The 18,345-nt window shown below is 43.9% G+C and overlaps 1 long non-coding RNA gene across 1 annotated transcript in view; it reads left to right on the top strand.

Moving 5' to 3' along the window:
- Positions 1-18,029, top strand: part of LOC135387608 (uncharacterized) — a 358,849-nt gene extending 340,820 nt beyond the window's left edge. The window contains exon 6 of the long non-coding RNA XR_010421233.1: positions 17,983-18,029. This is a non-coding gene — a long non-coding RNA (uncharacterized LOC135387608). The remainder of the gene's footprint in view (positions 1-17,982) is intronic.
- Positions 18,030-18,345: the final 316 nt, after the last annotated feature.

Genomic DNA, 18,345 nt, shown 5'->3' with positions numbered 1-18,345 from the left:
CGATTTTAAAGGAAGGAACATCGTATTTATTGGCATTGGAATCTGTAATTGTGGGTACACAGCTCGCTACAATGTTTTAAATGGGGAATTACGTCGTCTCTGTTTCGTAATAAACGGAATAATCTGTTAATGTTAAAATGATAGAAAATCCAGCGAACTGATGAGGAAATCTTATGGGAGGAGCCCTTCAGGACGAGAGCGGCCGATATTTCACACATAGACTGTTTCTCGTCTGGGTGATCGCGCTGCGCGAAAAGGAGCACTGCGAAATATCTCTGCTCAAAAATGAAACCGTTCTCTCTGCTGGAAGACGTTGTCGAATAATTAACTCGCGTGCGATATGATATCACACACTCTTAAAAATAAACTTCACCACATGGCACGCTCCCAGCCAACCATCACCCCGAATGACAACGTTCTCGCCCTAGATTTGTTGAAAACGGGAGGAGGAGCCTATTTTGTGCCATTATGCACGGCACAAAATAGGCTCCTCCTCCCGTTTTCAACAAATCAGGGGCGAGAACGCTGTCATTCGGGATGATGGTTGGCTAGGATCGTGCTATGTGGTGAAGTTCATTTCTAAGAGTGCATGACAGAGAACGAGCTTTAACCCGAAAGGAAGAAGCTCGCATTTTCAAGAAGCATTTTGAGCTGCTCGAAATCCTTGTAGTTGGTTGATTATTGGTGGATTTGCGTCACGAGACAAGTGTGATCATGTGACGCAGAATGAACTTTCGTTGTTGCATTTTACCCACTTGAGGGTTCTTTTTCTAAGCAACTGGTACTAAGCAACATACACTCTATACACTCTCAGAAACGAACTTCACCGCATAGCACGCTCATAGCCAACCATAACCTCGAATGGTACCGTTATCTGCCCTGATTTGTTGAAAACGAGAGGCGCACGCCTTTTTTGTGACAATTTTGAACACCATAAGTGTCACAAAAAAAGGCGTGCGCCTCCCGTTTTTAACAAATCAGGGCAGATAAAGATATCATTCGAGACGATGGTTGGTTGGGAGCGTGCAATGCAGTGAAGTTCATTTTTAAGAGTGTACCACCAAGACTGCTGCCATCCTCGGCCGTGTCCGAACACGGGATTGAGATTTCAGGGGGTTGTTTGCTTTATTTAATTCTACTTCCATAGGAAATGAGGACCAAGAGCTAAAGGGAAGTACCCCTGACAGAGGACCTGAAGGGTCGAAAGTGAATAGGTAAGAAAATTATGGATACCTACACTGTTAAAACAGAACTTCACCACATAGCACGCTCCTAGCCAACCATCATTCCGAATGATATCATTCTGTGCATTGATTTGTTGAAAATGAGAGGAGGTGCCTATCTGGGACAGATTATCTTGTCCCAGATAGGCGCCTCCCTCCTGTTTTGAACAAATAATGACGCAGAATGATATCATTCGGTATGATGGTTGGTTAGGAGCGTGCCATGTGGTGAAGTTCTGTTTTAACAGTGTAGCATCACCCGTTCTAGGACCGCTACTACACTCTTAAAAATGAACTTCACCTCATAGCACGCTCCTAGCCAACCATCATCTCGAATGATATCGTTGTCTTACATGATTTGTTGAAAACGGGAGGCGTACGCCTTTTCTGTGACAATTTTGAACAGCATAAGTGTCACAGAAAAGGCGTACGCCTCCTGTTTTCAACAAATCACGGCAGATAACGATATCATTCGAGATTATGGTTGGCTAGGAGCGTGCTGTGCGGTGAAGTTCATTTTTAAGAGTGTAGGACCGCTACTAGGATCATCTCGAGACAATCTTCTGGTAAATGCCACACATTTCAGTCCCCAGGCTTTCAAACAACACTCCCATCGAAGTTACTTTTTTTTCCTATGCCACGTTACAACTTTATCTCTTATCTTTGAGTACACCGCCTCACAGCCCGCATCACATCTTGCGCGAGTGCGCACACTCCCTCGATATTGAAGCAAGATTACACACGAAAAAAGTCGAAAAAGAGAAATACGAAATGTGCCTCCACAGCCAAGGAGCAAATGAGCGACGCGGCAATCCAAACGAACTACATCCCATCTTCTGGTTTCCCCATTTTTCTTCCATCTCCATCTCTGTGCACCACATCGGTTTCCTCCCCCTCTTCACGCTCCGCTGACCTTCAATAGATAGCTCTGCCGCGGAATGCTTTTCAAAAGACGACTAAGAAGCCGCCCACGAATCCAAAAGCGAGGATAATGCGAGCGCCCCCATTTTGTATAGGAACGCCAGTTGCGTGTATCTATCCATTAAGTTATTCGCGCGCCCGGTTCTATCGAAGTGGCTGGATGCGTGAAGGCGTCAGACCTTTCAGACATACATCGTCACCCTAATGACGATTCTGATGGGTATTTCGTCATTTTATGTAGGGGTGGGATACCCTCGTAATGGAGGTATAGGAATTTTGAGTGTGTATAGTTCTGGCGGCGGTCTTATTGGTATTGATCCGCTCCTCTTCGAGGGAGAGTTTCAAGTTCTCTTCGTGGGCCGAGTGTAAGAAAAATTGTGGCAGGGGTGCGGGAATGGCCTGGATCTTTCTGCGGGACTTCGGGGGAGTCCTCGCTACGAAGTAGACGTTAGAATCGCAGTAGCGCATAAATCCGTGTCCCCACGATGTCCCTGAAGAAAACTTTCGAATGTTACGAAAGTTTGAATGTATGTGCGAGTGCTAAATATGACTCACTTGTTTGTGCAAAAAGCGAACAATTCACTTGCACGTCACTTTGGTTCCAACATATGGGTACAAGTGCTCGGATGTAAAGAAAACATCTAAACGGCTTTGCATTTGCCTTGTGTTGGTACACAATGGGAAGCACAATAAACGATGTTGTCCTGTTATCGAGAACATTGGGGAGAACTTTTTTGCATGCACCACGGAACTTGCAAACTACATGCCTCGACCGACATTTTTTTTTAATCTTCATGAATATGGAAGCGGCGAAGAAACCGGCAAAATAGATCCCAAATGAGTAGGCGTCCGAAACTCGTCGCACACGAGCACTACCTCCGACTTAACCGGCGCATGCGCAGTCGGCATATCGCTGAGTTGGAAAGTCATTCGAGGTGGAGAAATGGTGCGTCCACTCGTTCCCTCAATCACAAGGTATGCTACTGTCGTCGAAAGAAAACCCTCAATGTGTTTCGAGCTCCTCGGCAGAATTCTATTCTATTCACGCTGTTATTCGCATCGACAGAGACGTCTGGTCACTGCTATGATAAAGCAAGTTTGCGCCAGCTCTGTGGAGATCCAATCGCCTTCATTTTCGCAGCCGACAAGGAACTTGGATTGCGCGGAATCTCCCGTGTATTGCACCTACGGAGACTGTCTTGTTTCTTTTACTGCGCGTTCGCAGGAAAAGAAATTACGCCCCCGTAGTCTTCTCGAGTGTGTTAAATGTTTGTCTGTTTGTTTATTGTTTTGCTACAAACTGCTAAATAGTAAATAATACATATATAAGTTGTATATAAGGTAAAAAATTAGCCGGAGCTATACGTTGTATATATTATATAAGTTGATCGTGCACTCGTAGCTGAGTACAGCTGTTTCGTCTTACTTGGGACTGGTCAGGGACTGGCGCAGGGAAGTGGCACGATATTGGGTCGGCACAAACAGTATGTCTCAACGAGTCATCAGTGTTCCACAGTGACGGCACCATCTGTGACGGCCGCAGTGCAAGCCAGAAAGTACGGATACGAAGGGAAAATAGCCGAAGCTCTGTGACTGCACATGGAGAATATGTTTATAAATTGATCATGCACTCGTAGCCGAGTACAGCTGTTTCGTCTATACTTGGGACTGGTCAGCCCAGCGCAGGGACTGAAGTCTCGCTGAGACACACTGTTTGTACTAACCCAAAATCGTGTCCCTTCCCTCTGCTTGTGTAGTTATTTTCTGCTAATGGTGCCGTGCACAAAACGGCCTGAGAACATGCAGCTGTCATGATATCAACGTTTACGATACGGTGTACGATATCAGTCAACGTCATAAAGAATACGACCCAAAACAAACCAATCATGATATGCAGGATAGTCGTGTCGCCCTCGACGAAACGATCGACTAGAGCACTGGGAGGTGAACCGGCTGTGGTGTCTCCATGGGTTTCCCTCGAAAGCTCCAAGGCACACGTTGGCACAGCTTCCCGTGAAAACTGTCCGGGCCTTACGATTCCCCTCCCTCCATGCTGCCATATGAGAGGCAAAAAGTTAGGTCATCGACTGAGGCCTGCCCGCACTGCGGCAGGGCAGAAACAAACTAGCACGTGCTATACGAGTGCCGCATTTCCCGCGTCTTCTGGCACTTGGTTAGACATTGCACGCATGTCCTTTGTCCCGTGCAGTGTGATCAAAGGCGCCCAAACAGGCTGAGTGTGCTATTCACTGCGTGTGGCGCTGCAGTGTTGTGGAAGGCCCGTTGCAAGGCTGTCGCTCAACGGCGGCGGAACATCCCCGTTTTCCTGCTGGTCCGTCAACTGCGTATTCTCGTGACCAATAGCTTGCAACAAGAACTCTTTGCACTCGGCGGCGACGAGTTTCTGCAGCGGTGGCGGTTCCACCCTTCGCTTTTGGTGCAAGGGGGCTCCGTATCTGTCCGAGGTGTCCCTCCGTGAACAGTACCCCTCCCATCACTCATCTCTCCCATCACTCGTCTCATGTTCCATCGAATGTAAATAGTGCATATCCCTTTTGTGTCATGAAGCGTAGCAATGTGTATATCGCTCCTCATAGCCTCATGGCTCATACATTGTAAATATTGTTTTGATGCGCTGTCCATGTACTGACCGTTCCACGTCGTATTAAATTTTCCTACAACAACAAAAAGTTAGGTAAAAGCGACACCAAACGAACTGAGCCGAAACAAATCAATGTCATATTTATTGAACAGCATCCCCGTCTTCCATCACGAATAATAAATGAAACAAAGACTAAAGAAATTAAAAACGGTTGGGTGGAGCACCTAAAAATACTGCAGAGAATCCTCCTTAACCCATCACTTCCTATCATCAAATCTCTTTCTTCTACAACTTCTTTAAGGTCAAACAAGGACGTTCCTCCGTATGTCCTTCGAATACCATCAACCTGTGCGAAACTAGCCGCTTTATAAGCGGCTTGCTCAGAAGAGCCTGCCCGAGACGAATCTGAAATCTCGGCGCTTCTGGGATCTCTTCCGAATAGGCCACCTGGCAATTTTCCCAGACCTGCGCGATGGCTATAGGAAAGCAAGTTTCCTGTTTTTGTTTCTTAGAGTGTACGTTCACCTGCTGATGTGTACACGGAAGTTCGCGAGGTTAGCTCAGCCTGTATGTCTGTCATATTCTCAATCGTAGGATCGTAGGTCCTTCCAGTCTGATTTTTGCAAACATCATCATTGTCTACGCAAGCTGCTGTAATGGTAGTTTGAGTGTCCGTAATACAAGGGTGGTGTTAAAATGATAAAATGCCTGGAATGAAATGAAACAAGAGAATAATCTTTTTATTTTTTTATTATTTTGCGTGCGTACTTAAATATATTGATATAGTAGGGGGAGGGGATATGTTTAGTGCAAAGTAAAAAAAAGAGGAAAGGTTAGCCACGATGTGGGCTTGCTATTCCCTAAAGCTTTCAAGCAAACAAAAGAAGATACAAACAGCTGGGATACAGAAAATTCTGAAAAAAAATACAGAAGAAACAGCTATAGTAGCAGAAACAGATATAGTGGCGCGTTGCCCAAACATAGGAATAGAGGGATCTCTGCGTGAGATATCGTGGAAGTCCCAAGCAGAAGGCCTGGCTTTTCAAGGCCTTTCGTTGTTGAGGTTTCGTTATATTCATGATGTATTGAGCAAATCGTTTTTTCATGTTTGGAGGAAAACAACAGTAGTCGGAACAGCAAAAAGAACAAAATGATTTACAGGTTTGACCCAAAAAGCAATAAAGAAACTCTCAAAGCTTTTTTTTTTTTTAATCCAAACGGACTCAATTTCTCCTTGACTCAGCGTACGTACATTTCACGTTGGCTTACAGAAGGCCACTGCGGGCAAGCAATTTTAAGATTATTTAACATTGAATAACTTTTCCTTTTCAAATTCGTAATTTTCTGTTATTATATAAGATACGAATAGCCCCCTTTCTATATCTCTCACTGGCTTCATATTTTCTGCCTCTAAGTATTTAATTGTAACAAAATTTGGTTCGCGTTTCTTCAATTTTTCGTAAATAAGTTTTTGTATTGTTGACCGATTAGGTGGGTCACAGAATTAGTGAGCCTATCTTCCTTATCGTTTTTATGTACTATTCCCTATACCCTTAATTTACTGATTCGCTTTATTTCCCCAAAGAAGTCGGCAACTGAGGCCAGTTCTAAAATTCTGCCCCATTGCTTTTGCACTTGAGTATAACACTGTATCACGTGCTTCAGAAGAGCACCGACACTCCTGTGCTTTAAACTAACTCACCCTAAATTTCCGATATATCCTTTCCCTGTGTTGCGGCTTTAGCATATTCTAAATTCATTTAACGGATCTGATAATTTAAATTTCATAACACCCTACACTCCAAGTTTCATCAGTTTCTGGCACATACCCTAATCCGTGTAGCTTACCGCGTTCCTTTGCATTCCAATACTTCCAGAAGCAAAACGAAATCGACGTACCGATCTCACACTTTCTTTCCTCCGCGCTCTTATTGACAAAGTAGTCGACCGGTGCGCACAGGTAGCGCCCTCTAATGTAATAGGAGAACTCGTACTAATAAACAGGAAGAGTAACGACGTCCATGGGAAGCCCAATAAAGATGAAAGAGAGCAAATCTGTTCTGGGCGCCACCTGTTGGAGGCAGAAGAAGTAAATGAAAGGGAAGGAAGGATTAATGGTCACCTATGACGGATTAATCTGTTTGTGGCTTTGCACCTGCAGCGACTAAAGCCGGCTGGCCAGGCTAGTCCTGACCTCTGTGTTGCTTCTTCTTCTTCTCCTTCTGTGTTTGTTTTCTTCCTCATTGTTTGCCGTCTCTCTGTGGTTGTTGCGCTTCTCTTACGTATGTTGAGTCTTCCAAATTCACTTTCTTTGTAGTTGCGTATTGCTCGTGTCGTTTAGATGGGCCGGGTTGTCCGATAAGAGCAAAAGGCAGACTCGGCGGCTGAACCTGGATACTGGATACCTGGATACGGTATGTGACTTTGTCACGTTGTTATAGTGTCTCCTCTTCTCTTCTTTTTCGTTTTGTGTGTGTGTGTGTGTGTGTGTGTTTCTTTTCCATTTTTTCTTTTGAATTGCAAGCCAGCTCTTTGCCTGGCTAACCTTTCTTTTCTTACTTTAATAAACATATCCCCCCCCCCTCCCCTGGGTACTCGAGCTTCTGCATTTAAGAGAAGAAGATAAAGTCGTGGACGTTAAAAAAAAAGAAAAAAAAAGAGAAAAGAAAGTTTGACGCTTTCTGTAGAAGGTCTGTGTACCTCCTGTTACCCTGCACACTGTTAAAACAGAACTTCACCACATAGCACGCTCATAGCCAACCATCATTCCAAATAATATCATTCTGTGTCCTGATTTGTTCAAAACAGGGGGGAGGTGCCTATCTGGGACAAGATAATGTGTTCCAGATAGGCGCCTCCTCCCATTTTCAGAACAGAATACGCACATACTTTCTATGTCCTTTCTATCACCCCTGATCTTTTCTGTAGGCAACTGGTACACATTTTACTATAGATTGTCTACATACCATTGTCACCCAAGATGACAGAAAATACTCAGAATTTCGAAATGAACACTACACGCCTGTTCTTGATGCAGACAGATTTTGTGCACCCTTTGTGTAGCCGGTACGCGTTTTCCTGTAGAAAGTCTGTGGACGATGTGTAACCCAAGGTGACAGATAATAGTCAGAAATTATACACCGTGTGTATGAGCCTCGTAAAAAGGAATTAAGATATTCTTGGCGTTTTTGGGCCGTAAAGTGAAATGCAGAAAGTCATAGGACACAGATAATAATTTACCAACCTTTATCTTTTAGTGCCATGCTTTGAATTTACTTTCTGTAGCGTCGAACTTGCGCATCTCTTTGTCGGTGCTTGAAAAGTAAGCAAGTGGGTTTGTAAAGAGTATATGAAGAATTGGCTTCGGTAACTCAGTGACAACCACACAGATTACAGCGTATACTTTTACAACACTCGCTCCAGAAAGACTAAACGTCTTACAAATAAGATCCAGCACCAATCACAGCATTTCTAAGAACATCAGAACATTTGAGTGCAAGTAGAACTACGCAAAAAAGAAAAAAAAAAACACGTACCGCCATTCTCAAAAGATGCTGAGCTTTCCTGATGCCCGTCGGTTTCGTCTGCGATCTCCACCAAATATGATCACGCAGGCTGGTGGTGATGGTGCAAAAAAGAAAAGAAAAGGCTATCAACGTCAACATTGCAAACAGGGGTTTCCAGCCAACATGCTGATTCTAAGATGGGCATCGTCTGTCTATCATCTATCATCATCTATCATTATCATCGTGTTTTATTTTTCACGTAATAAAAATATGCGGAGCTGCGTTAGGGCTCGTTGAAAAGCTGTCATTGATTTTAGTTGCCTGACAAATTACGGGGATCGGAATTAAGATACCGAGAAATAAGAAAAATAATAAGAAAAAAAAAACAGAAACAAGCGAAGCGAAGCTCTATGCGAACAGTACTGTGGCGTAGCCCGCGTTGCACAACTGTACGCTTGACAAGCAGAACTTTCATCACGCCGGTTTTTTGCTTCACCCAACTTCACCAATAAGATAACAGTATCCAAAGAACGCCTTCTCGTTTTCCGCCTGCTAAGTTTCGGCTGTGTTGCTGGTTTGATTCCCTTTCTCTCAAATTCCCATTCTGATGTTGGAGAGGCATCGAAAAGAGAGGAACTGTTCGCCACTACCGGTGCCATATGCATTCTTTGAAAGGAAAGCGGGAGGAGTAAATATCTCGAAGAGTCGCGTCAATCCCGAGGCACAGCCACTGCCAGCGTCACCACCATCATCGGGCCGTGCTCTGGCAACACCTCTCAGGTGTTGCCAGACGTGTTGCACGGACGGACGGACGGACAGACGTTTCCCTCGCAATACTCCTTGGCCCTGTGCAGCGAGCTATAGCCAGTGGAGTGTCACAAAAGCGGTGCTCCGCTTTCTGCGTGATACGGGCCTCCTGGGCTCCCTGTGAGCCGAGTGTCTTTTTCATTTTTTTCTTGTTTTTATTTGTTTATTTATTTATTTATTTGTCTTTTCGTTGTTTCTTTTTTGTCCTTGTTTATATTCTTTTTTTTTCTTTTTGTTTAGGGAATAGCAAGACGGCGTGCTGCATGGCTGACCTTTCCCCTTTCTTTTTTTTCTTTTTCGTTTTTTTTCAGCCAATAAATACCGCGAACGACCAAAATACGGTATTAGGTGTTACCTTGCGCGTCTATGCGTGCAAAATTCCACGTGTCTGTTGCTTCGCAAAAAAAGAAAAAAAAAGAGAGAAACGAACACATCAAAACAACAACAAAAAATATTTAGAAAATAACGAAGAAAACGTCCAGGAAAAGGCCAATGCGATAGTTGATGTTGACGAAAAAAAAAATATGAAGAGATTGACCCCCCCCCCACACACACACACACACACTCTGATTGATGGGACACCCTCTTCTTCGCCTGGTCACTAAGTCTCAGTTGAAACTGTGCCTTTTTTTTTTTTTCGAGTAAAGCGAAGGAAAACAGTCTTCTCAGCGGATACATCCATGACCCTTTCGGTTAAAAAGGTAAATGTGCAATCTAACGCATTCTGGAGGCGATGCTACAACGCTGGTAATTGTACTCCAGAAGACCATAGGCATATTCGTCGGCGTACATACTAATGTGCACATTTTTGGGCAGAGAATGTGGTAAACGTGAATAACCAATCCTGAATAACCACACAGCCGCTGAGGTTCTTAGGGACGCTCCAGGCGAGGCAAACGCGAGGTGGCCAAGCTCTGCAGGCTACCAGCATGTCTGATCGCGAACCGCAACTCGACGAGATACTCGTAGTCTACAGCTGTGGCAACGTCCAACGTCAGAAGGTCGTCCAAAAAGACTGACCTGTTTGAAGATGTCCACCCTCAAGGTTGGATAAGAGTCACAAGACCGTGCTACGCTGCTAAAAAGCGAATGCGTTTATTTGTTTATTGTCCTTTTTATTTATTTATTTTGTTAACGGCCCATCCCTTCCCATTTCGCGGCCTTCCCTCTCCCACGAGCAACGTGCCGTCCTCCAGTTCAGGAAAGCAGAGGCTGCAGTCTTGTTGCCTACCCAAAGTTGCCCTCCCTCTATACATTGCTCTGGAGACAGCATTTTAATAATATCGTTCAGCATAGACATTGCATAGACTCTTATAAATATTGGAGATTAAGGTGGAACAACACGAAGCTCGGACGCTCAGCAATTCGTTTTTCGAATAGTTTTGGAATAGCAAGGATGTGGCTAACTACAGTGAGTAGAACTTACTTTCGTTGATTTTTATTCTGTCCCGGCCGCACAGAAAAAAAAAAAGAATTGGTGGTAGATTTTATTCCCCTATTCTTTTTATTTCTGGCCATGCAGTCGAAAGAATGGAGATTGGCATATAGTTTTACGTAGTGATACTTCAGGAATATCTAGGTAACATGCACATTTTTACTTTCCATCAAAGCACCTAAACAACAACTTTATTATGATATGATTAATGGGGAGGTTCATCGGCAGGGGCGATGCTCTACCCCATTGCTGGTGGTGATGTGTGGAATGAGATAATGAGCCCCTTCACAATAAGGATCTAAGTCCCATGGTGTCCAAAAAGGTCAAAAGAGCTTTGAGGGCAGAGCATTGTTGGGCTGAATTTGGCCTGGGACCAAGCCATTTTTAGAGCACTTAATAAAAAATACTGACCTTGGATCGCATACCTTCCAGTGTATTGTTTCTTTTAAGAAATACCCGTAGGTATATTATCCCTGATAGAAACAGAAAAAGGCAAGCCGAATGTAACTCGTAAAATCCTCACCGTCTTCGTCACCTCTGGGACTTCTTGTCATCAACAGGCCTCTCCACCCTGCTTTGATTACCGCACCCCTTATCATATCCATCATCATCTCTCATCACGTACAAGTGGCACTGGGGCAGCGCCCAGCCTGCTGGCCGGCATCAGCACCATCTCATCATCGTATCTCTATTTGTGTGTGTGTGTGTAAAATCCTCGCGCTGTCCAGTATATGCGCACTGATGGTTTCCCCAACCAATATCATTTTGTATACAATTGTCAATTACCTTTTAGTAACATAGATTTTTTTAAATATTGTTTTGTTAGGCAATGCGAGCAAGATCATAAGAATTTCAATATATTCATTCAAATTAAATAATTTCAAAGATATGGATAACACACACACACATACATTGGATGGTGATGGGGTGGGGTGGGGTGGGGTGATATCGATAAACTCAAAACCTAGCTTCCCTAAAGCAGTTCGAAACTTTTCTGCTGTAATACAGGTGAACCTAGAACCGTACCGACAAACCCCAACCAGAAGTGGACTCCAAAATGCAACGGTGGTGGTGGTGGTGGTGGCGACGGTGACGGTGCAGTCCATTATCCGAACGACGCATCCAATCTGCGTTAATCTCTGAAATTACGCTAAATGCATGAAACATATTTTTAAAAAATATCAGGCTTCTCTGCGCAGCACTCGAGATCAAATGTTCATCAATCTGAGGTTCATGGTATCCTTCGCAAAGTTTTTAAAACAAACTTATTAAAAGGACGGCGCGTGGTTTAGTTTTACAAGTCTAATGCTGTCACGCAGTATCAGATATATATATATCCGCTTTGATTTCCAGAAAATTAATAACGGTGGTTTCTGGAACACCGTTAGCGCCAGCATTGTTGAGGAGATTGAGTTACCTTTGCTTCGTCGAACGGAAGTAGCAATAATGATAATTATTATTACAAAGTAAAAAAGCAGAGACTCTCATTTGTATTGCTGATACATGAAACGTTAATGCACTACGTTCCGCCCTCTTCTCGGAAATGAGAGTGCCTGTTTTATTTTGTTTTTCTTCTGTTTCACACATATCATTCGTTATTTTGGCATAGGCACTCTCGTGTTACAAAAAAGAACGACTACCAGACTAGTTCTGTGGTTGAGGGTTGTGCAGATACGCATATGGTGGTAAGGTAGCAGTTGGCCTAGCGAACAGGATTAATTACATTAAAGATAAGGACAAAGCTTCACGCGAAATAAATTATCGCCGCATTGCACTGTATTTTCCTATCTAACTTGTCTTTATATCACTATCTCTGGTTTGACCTGTTTTATTTCGGTGGAGAACTTAAAAATAAAGGTGTTCCCGGCAATATCGATGCTGAAAATGAAATTATATCGAAAATTGACACTATACTTTAGTAGAGATCAAAATATTGAACACGCAAATACACGAGACGCTAAATGAAGATCGTAAACATAAAATAAATAAAGTCATCAGACACCAAATTTGCAATAACCAAGAAAATTTCGTAGGCTTCCATGCAATCTTGAAACACAGAGGTAGGGGTTTCTTTTGTTTTCCTTCCCCCTTCATCCTTTCATGTGATTTTTTTTGGTGGGGGTAGGGGGGAATATGTTGAATATATGAATATATGAAAAAAAAGGAAGGAAAGGTTAGCCAGACAAAGAGCCGGCTTGCTATTCCGAAAAAAAAGGAGCGAAGGGGGAAGGAGGAAACGAAAAAGAAAAGGAAAGAAAAAGAAAAAGGGGAATCGAAACAAAGGAAGGAAAGGAAAAAGAAAAACGGGGGAATAAAAAAAAACAAGGAAGGAAAGAAAAAAGGAACGAAAAGAATGGAAAATGAAAGAAAAACAAAAACAAACAAAAAGAAAGGAAAAGGGAAGAAAGAAGAGAATAAACGCTAGCGCAACGTTACCTGCCGTTCACGAGTCCTGCACTCTTAAAAATGAACTTCACCGCAAAGCACGCTCCTAGCCAACCATAATCTTTAATGATACCGTTATCTGCCGTGATTCGCTGAAAACGGGAGGCGTACGCCTTTTTTGTGACAATTATGAACAGCATAAGTGTCACAGAAAAGGCGTACGCCTCCCGTTTTCAACAAATCAAGGCAGATAACGATATCATTCGAGATTATGGTTGGCTAGGAGCGTGCTTTGCGGTGAAGTTCATTTTTAAGTGTGTGAGACTCGGACAAAACCGAGGTTGGGGCGCACTGCGGGCTAGGGTCCTGCGCTCAACGCAGGGAAACATCCCACATCATCAACAATTCATCTGTGTTGTTGTTGTTGTTGTTGAAACACAGAAAGCTGTAAAAATAAATAAAATAAACTCTTTGATCCCCACATTGAAAACAGCGGCCTCTTGTATACCGGCGCAATACGCGTTCCCCCGTTAGGTGCTAAACAGCGGCGTTGCTGAAAGGGTTTGATTTATACGCACGGCAGCTGTCTATTCTCGGCGAGCCCGCATTAACATGCCGAGGAGCTCCTGCGACGGATGTTCCGGCTCTCCCGTTTTGAGGCGGCGTATAATGACTGCCTTCCCTATATCTCAGCGTTTCACCGCGAAGTGGAGTTTTTGGCACGCCACACCGTTAATCGGCGTCAGTCCGATTCCTGGCCCTGAATAATTGGAGAATTTGTCTTGTTTTTTTTGACGGCAGGTATGGACGATGAGGGTATGCGTGCAACTGTTTTAAATGAGGTAAGAACTCCTATCTGCATGTATTTAGTTACGGGTTTAATAGATGTAATATTGTTCTTCTACGCTTCGTAATTCTATTTACAATCTATTGTTCAATTCTTCTCCTTCATAACTTGTGCAACGTTAATACGAAAACGCACTCTCTTTCGTATTCGGGCGAGTACACGCACCGCCGTCCAGATACCTCTATCCATCGTTACGTCATCTGAAGAATTGTAGCACCCAATCAGACGCCAACGCGTAGGTACACACACCGTTATGCTTTACCCTCTTCAAGATGATGGTGGTGGTGGTGGTGGTGATGGTGAAAGGGCTTGCCGTTGTCGGCCTCACGTATGTGGGCAACGTCACGACTGACGCCCTGGGGAAATGTGCGTCCTGGGCCGACTTCTAGGGGAACTGTGCCGACATATGTCTTCAAGATGAACTTCACTACATGGCGCGCTCCTAGCCAACTATCATCCCGAATGACAACGTTTTCGTCTCTGATTTGTTGAAAACGGGAGGCGTAGCCCATTTTGTAGCCGCGCATAATCGATACATAATAGGCTTTGCCTCTCGTTATCAACAAATCATGGGCGAGAACGTTGTCATTCGGGAAGATGGTTGGCTAGGAGCATGTTATGTGCTGAAGATACGCACCTATCAAATTCACCTATACAAAAAGGTGTCGCAGACAACACGTTGAAACCGCCGTTTGGAGCCGACACAGTCGGCGGGCTCGCTTGGTATAGTTCATACACTCTTAAAAATGAACTTCACCTCATAGCACGCTCCTAGCCAACCATCATCTCGAATGATATCGTTATCTGCCCTGATTTGTTGAAAACGGGAGGCGTACGCCTTTTCTGTGACAATTATGAACAGCATAAGTGTCACAAAAAGGCGTACGCCTCCCGTTTTCAACAAATCAGGGCAGATAACGATATCATTCAAGATGATGGTTGGCTAGGAGCGTGCTATGAGGTGAAGTTCATTTTTAAGAGTGTAGCTCCTTTAATTAGAGATGGGAAGAATCCAGAATTTTACGAATCCGGATCCGAATCCGGATCCGGATCCGGATCCAAGCAAGTTTCTGCGAATCCACGAATCTAACGAATCTCGAATCTTTCGAATCCTTTCTTTAAAAAGAGTTTAATAAGCCAGAAAAAAAGAAAAAAAAACACACCTCTACTGAAAAGTGTTTTGAAGCAGAATATGATACATTTCTTTAATGAAAAACAAATTAAATAATAGTGCAGTTTCAGGAGAAAATATACCCGTATCGTTCTTCTTAAACGTAATGTAACGTAACTTGTTCAAGGTCTACAAGAAATACATAGATAACTTCTCGAGTCTGAATTATTTCCGTAAAACTAAGCAACAATCAAAAACAAAACCATGTTACTTTTAAACTTGTAATGTAACTGTTCCTGCCTGAACGCTTTCAGTCTATAGAGCAATGCAAACAAACAAACAAGAAAACACCCGTCGGTCAATGAGGCTTTCGACGGACTCCGGGGGGCAGCAATTTGAAAAAGAAAGAATAAAAAGTGTTTGGTGGATTCGAAAGATTCGATTCGCCGTTTTGGCCACTGGGATTAGGATTCCCGAATCTCGAATCCCTGCCTAGGATTTGAGGATTCGAGGATTCGCGAATTCTATTGGCACATCCCTACACTCTTAAAAATGAACTTCACCACATAGCACGTTCCTAGCCAACCATCATCCCGAATGACAACGTTCTCGCCCCTGATTTGTTGAAAACGGGAGGAGGAGCCTATTTTGTGTCCATTATGCACGACACAAAATAGGCTCCTCCTCCCGTTTTCAACAAATCAGGGGCGAGAACGTTGTCATTCGGGATGATGGTTGGCTAGGAACGTGCTATGTGGTGAAGTTCATTTCTAAGAGTGTAGTTTTAATGATACTGGTGGCATTAGGAAGGGAGTTGCCTCGGGACAGGAGCCGCCGATATTTCGAACAGAGACTGTTCGAGAAGAAGAACAGTCTCTGTTCGAAATATCGGTGGCTCCTGCCCTGAGGCAACTACACTCTTAAAAATGAGCTTCACCTCATAGCACGCTCCTAGCCAACCATAATGTCGAATGATATTGTTATTTGCCCTGATTTGTTGAAAACGGGGGGCGTACGCCTTTTCTGTGACAATTATGAACAGCATAAGTGTCACAAAAATGGCGTACGCCTCCCGTTTTCAACAAATCAGGGCAAATAACAATATCATTCGACATTATGGTTGGCTAGGAGCGTGCTATGAGGTGAAGCTCATTTTTAAGAGTGTACCTTCCATCTCTACCGGTTCGCTGGATTTCTACCCATCTACATTGTGGCATTAGGGACTTATAACTATGTAATCGTTACACACTTTTACATGGTGTTTTAGTTCAGATATATCTTGCTTACCGTTTACGTTCAGTGTGCCCATTTTTGTTGTAAACTCATTCACTCGGAAAGAATGGCTGACGAGCAAACGAGCTTTCACTTATCAATTTACTATTGTTTAGCTCAATAAAGCGTGAGATATTTTCTTGCACCGTAAAACTCCTACTGATGGTCAGGATCAACATTGCGGGTTTGTGCGGAAAGCGTTATGGAAAGCGTTACCATCCAATGTATGTGTGTGTGTGTGTGTGTGTGTGTGTGTGTGTGTGTGTGTGTGTGTGTGTGTTATGGAAGAGAAAAAGATAGGGAGGACAAAAGCAGTTATTCGAAGCTACAAGTAACCGTTGCTGTCCGGGAAGGTTCGTAGTGAGGGCAATGAAGAAGAACGTGCTCCAGATCCTCAAGAGCACCACAGTGGCAGCAGGTGATAGAGTCAACTTGCCTCAAGCGGTAACGTCACTGAGCTGTAAAGGCCACACTCTCCGCGTCTCTTCGTCAGCTGGACTCTCGCCCTTTCTCCCTATCGAAATTGCTTGGTCCCTGGCCCAATCCAGCCCAGCAACGCTCTGCGCTCAAAGCTCTTCTGACATTTCTGGACACCATCGCACTTCGATCGTTATTGCGAAGGGGCTCGTTATTTTATTCCCCCCATTCCATCCAGCAATGGGGTAGAGTATCGCCTGTGGCAATGAAACTCCCCACTCTCCAAGGTCGAAAATAAAGTTGTTGTTGTTGCTGTTGTCCCGCAAATATTGGAAGAAGTGTAAAGCGAGCTTCCCCGCACGCTTTACGTTATTGCGGCAGAGCACGCTTTACAGAAGCCTGCCCCACCATCCCCGCAGTCGCTGTATCTTACTACATGATACACTTGCAAAAAAAAAAAAAAAGAGAAAGAAAGAAAGAAACACACAAGCACATACACACACACAGAAAATATTTATTCCGAGACTCCCTCTCATTTTAGATTGAAAATTGGGGATTTTCCTGATGTTTAAATCGATAATGGTATCTTTTCGACGTCTACGTAACAATGCTATCCCATTCATTATCATTCACTTATTTGTTGTTGTTGTTGTTGTTGTTGTAACAATGCTATACAGCTTTTGTCAGTGTTACCTCGCATCTTTTTGCCCACAATTGCGAACCAGGTCACTGTGAGCGTAGGTCATGAGCGCCTGGTCTGAGGGAGCCGACTAGGACGCCGCCAGCACCTACCCTGGACGATAGTTAATCTAGAACAACGCTTCAAAACATACTTTTAAAGTATGTTATTTTGAATCTTCATAGACTTATTTCTCGACCTCGAAAAGAGAGAGAGAGAAAGAAAAAGGAACATCGCCAAAGCAACATTCTCAATCATTGACAAAACGCTACCCGATCGGGGTTCTCTTCATTGAACGCGTTGTCTAGTTCAATCATTTTAGCTTCTTTTGACCTTTCGCAATATTCCCTGGCTACCCACGTACCGGAGCATTGCAACCACTCGTGAAGGTCTACCTACGCATTTCCCTCTAGATGTATCCTGGCAGGAGCAATATTCGTTCTCCTCTCGCTTGTGATGCAGATGCCCTAGCGTTGGCCACAAATAATAGGATGGCACCACGAGGCCGGGGGTATAAATATTTTATGCGCAAGCTTTTTTTTTTTCACGCTGCGTTTCGTTTGCAATTATCTCGTCGAGATCGATGCGTGCGCAATGGCGTCTGAGATTTATTAAAGCGGCTCTGCGTTCACTCTGGTAATAGTGTGTCAATGGTGGGTAAAACGAGAGGGGGGCAAAAAAGGGCCATATCACTGGGCAGAATGCAGTATAGAATAATGATGTACAAGGAATCCTCCACTCTTTGCATCTTTTGACTCGTCATCTGAATCTTTCCAGATTGTCCAGTGTGCGATGCGATGTGGAATCCTAGAGCCAAGTGGAACCAGGATGTAACGATCCGAAACACTGTAAGAATTATAGAGCATTACCAAGCTGCGTTCCAAAACAAACCCCAGAGTGGGGTAGAGTCACGTGACAGAGCTGTGCCACGTGACCAAGAGAGTAGGCGATCCTCGAGTTGGTTGCAGCAGACGACGGTGACATTTGGGTTCCGGGATATCAGCACCGCTGGCCGCTGCTTCACTTTGCTGTGACAGTGCTGACATAGGTGTGAGTTCATAAAGTATTCATGCGTAAAGTATAAAGGCGTGAATTAGGGGTATCTACCGCACATTCCGAGAAAGGGTAGCGCTGTTCTGG

The sequence above is a fragment of the Ornithodoros turicata genome, chromosome 3, assembly GCF_037126465.1.
Source record: "Ornithodoros turicata isolate Travis chromosome 3, ASM3712646v1, whole genome shotgun sequence".
NCBI classification, from domain to species: domain Eukaryota; kingdom Metazoa; phylum Arthropoda; class Arachnida; order Ixodida; family Argasidae; genus Ornithodoros; species Ornithodoros turicata.
This window is presented reverse-complemented; position numbering and strand designations above follow the sequence as displayed.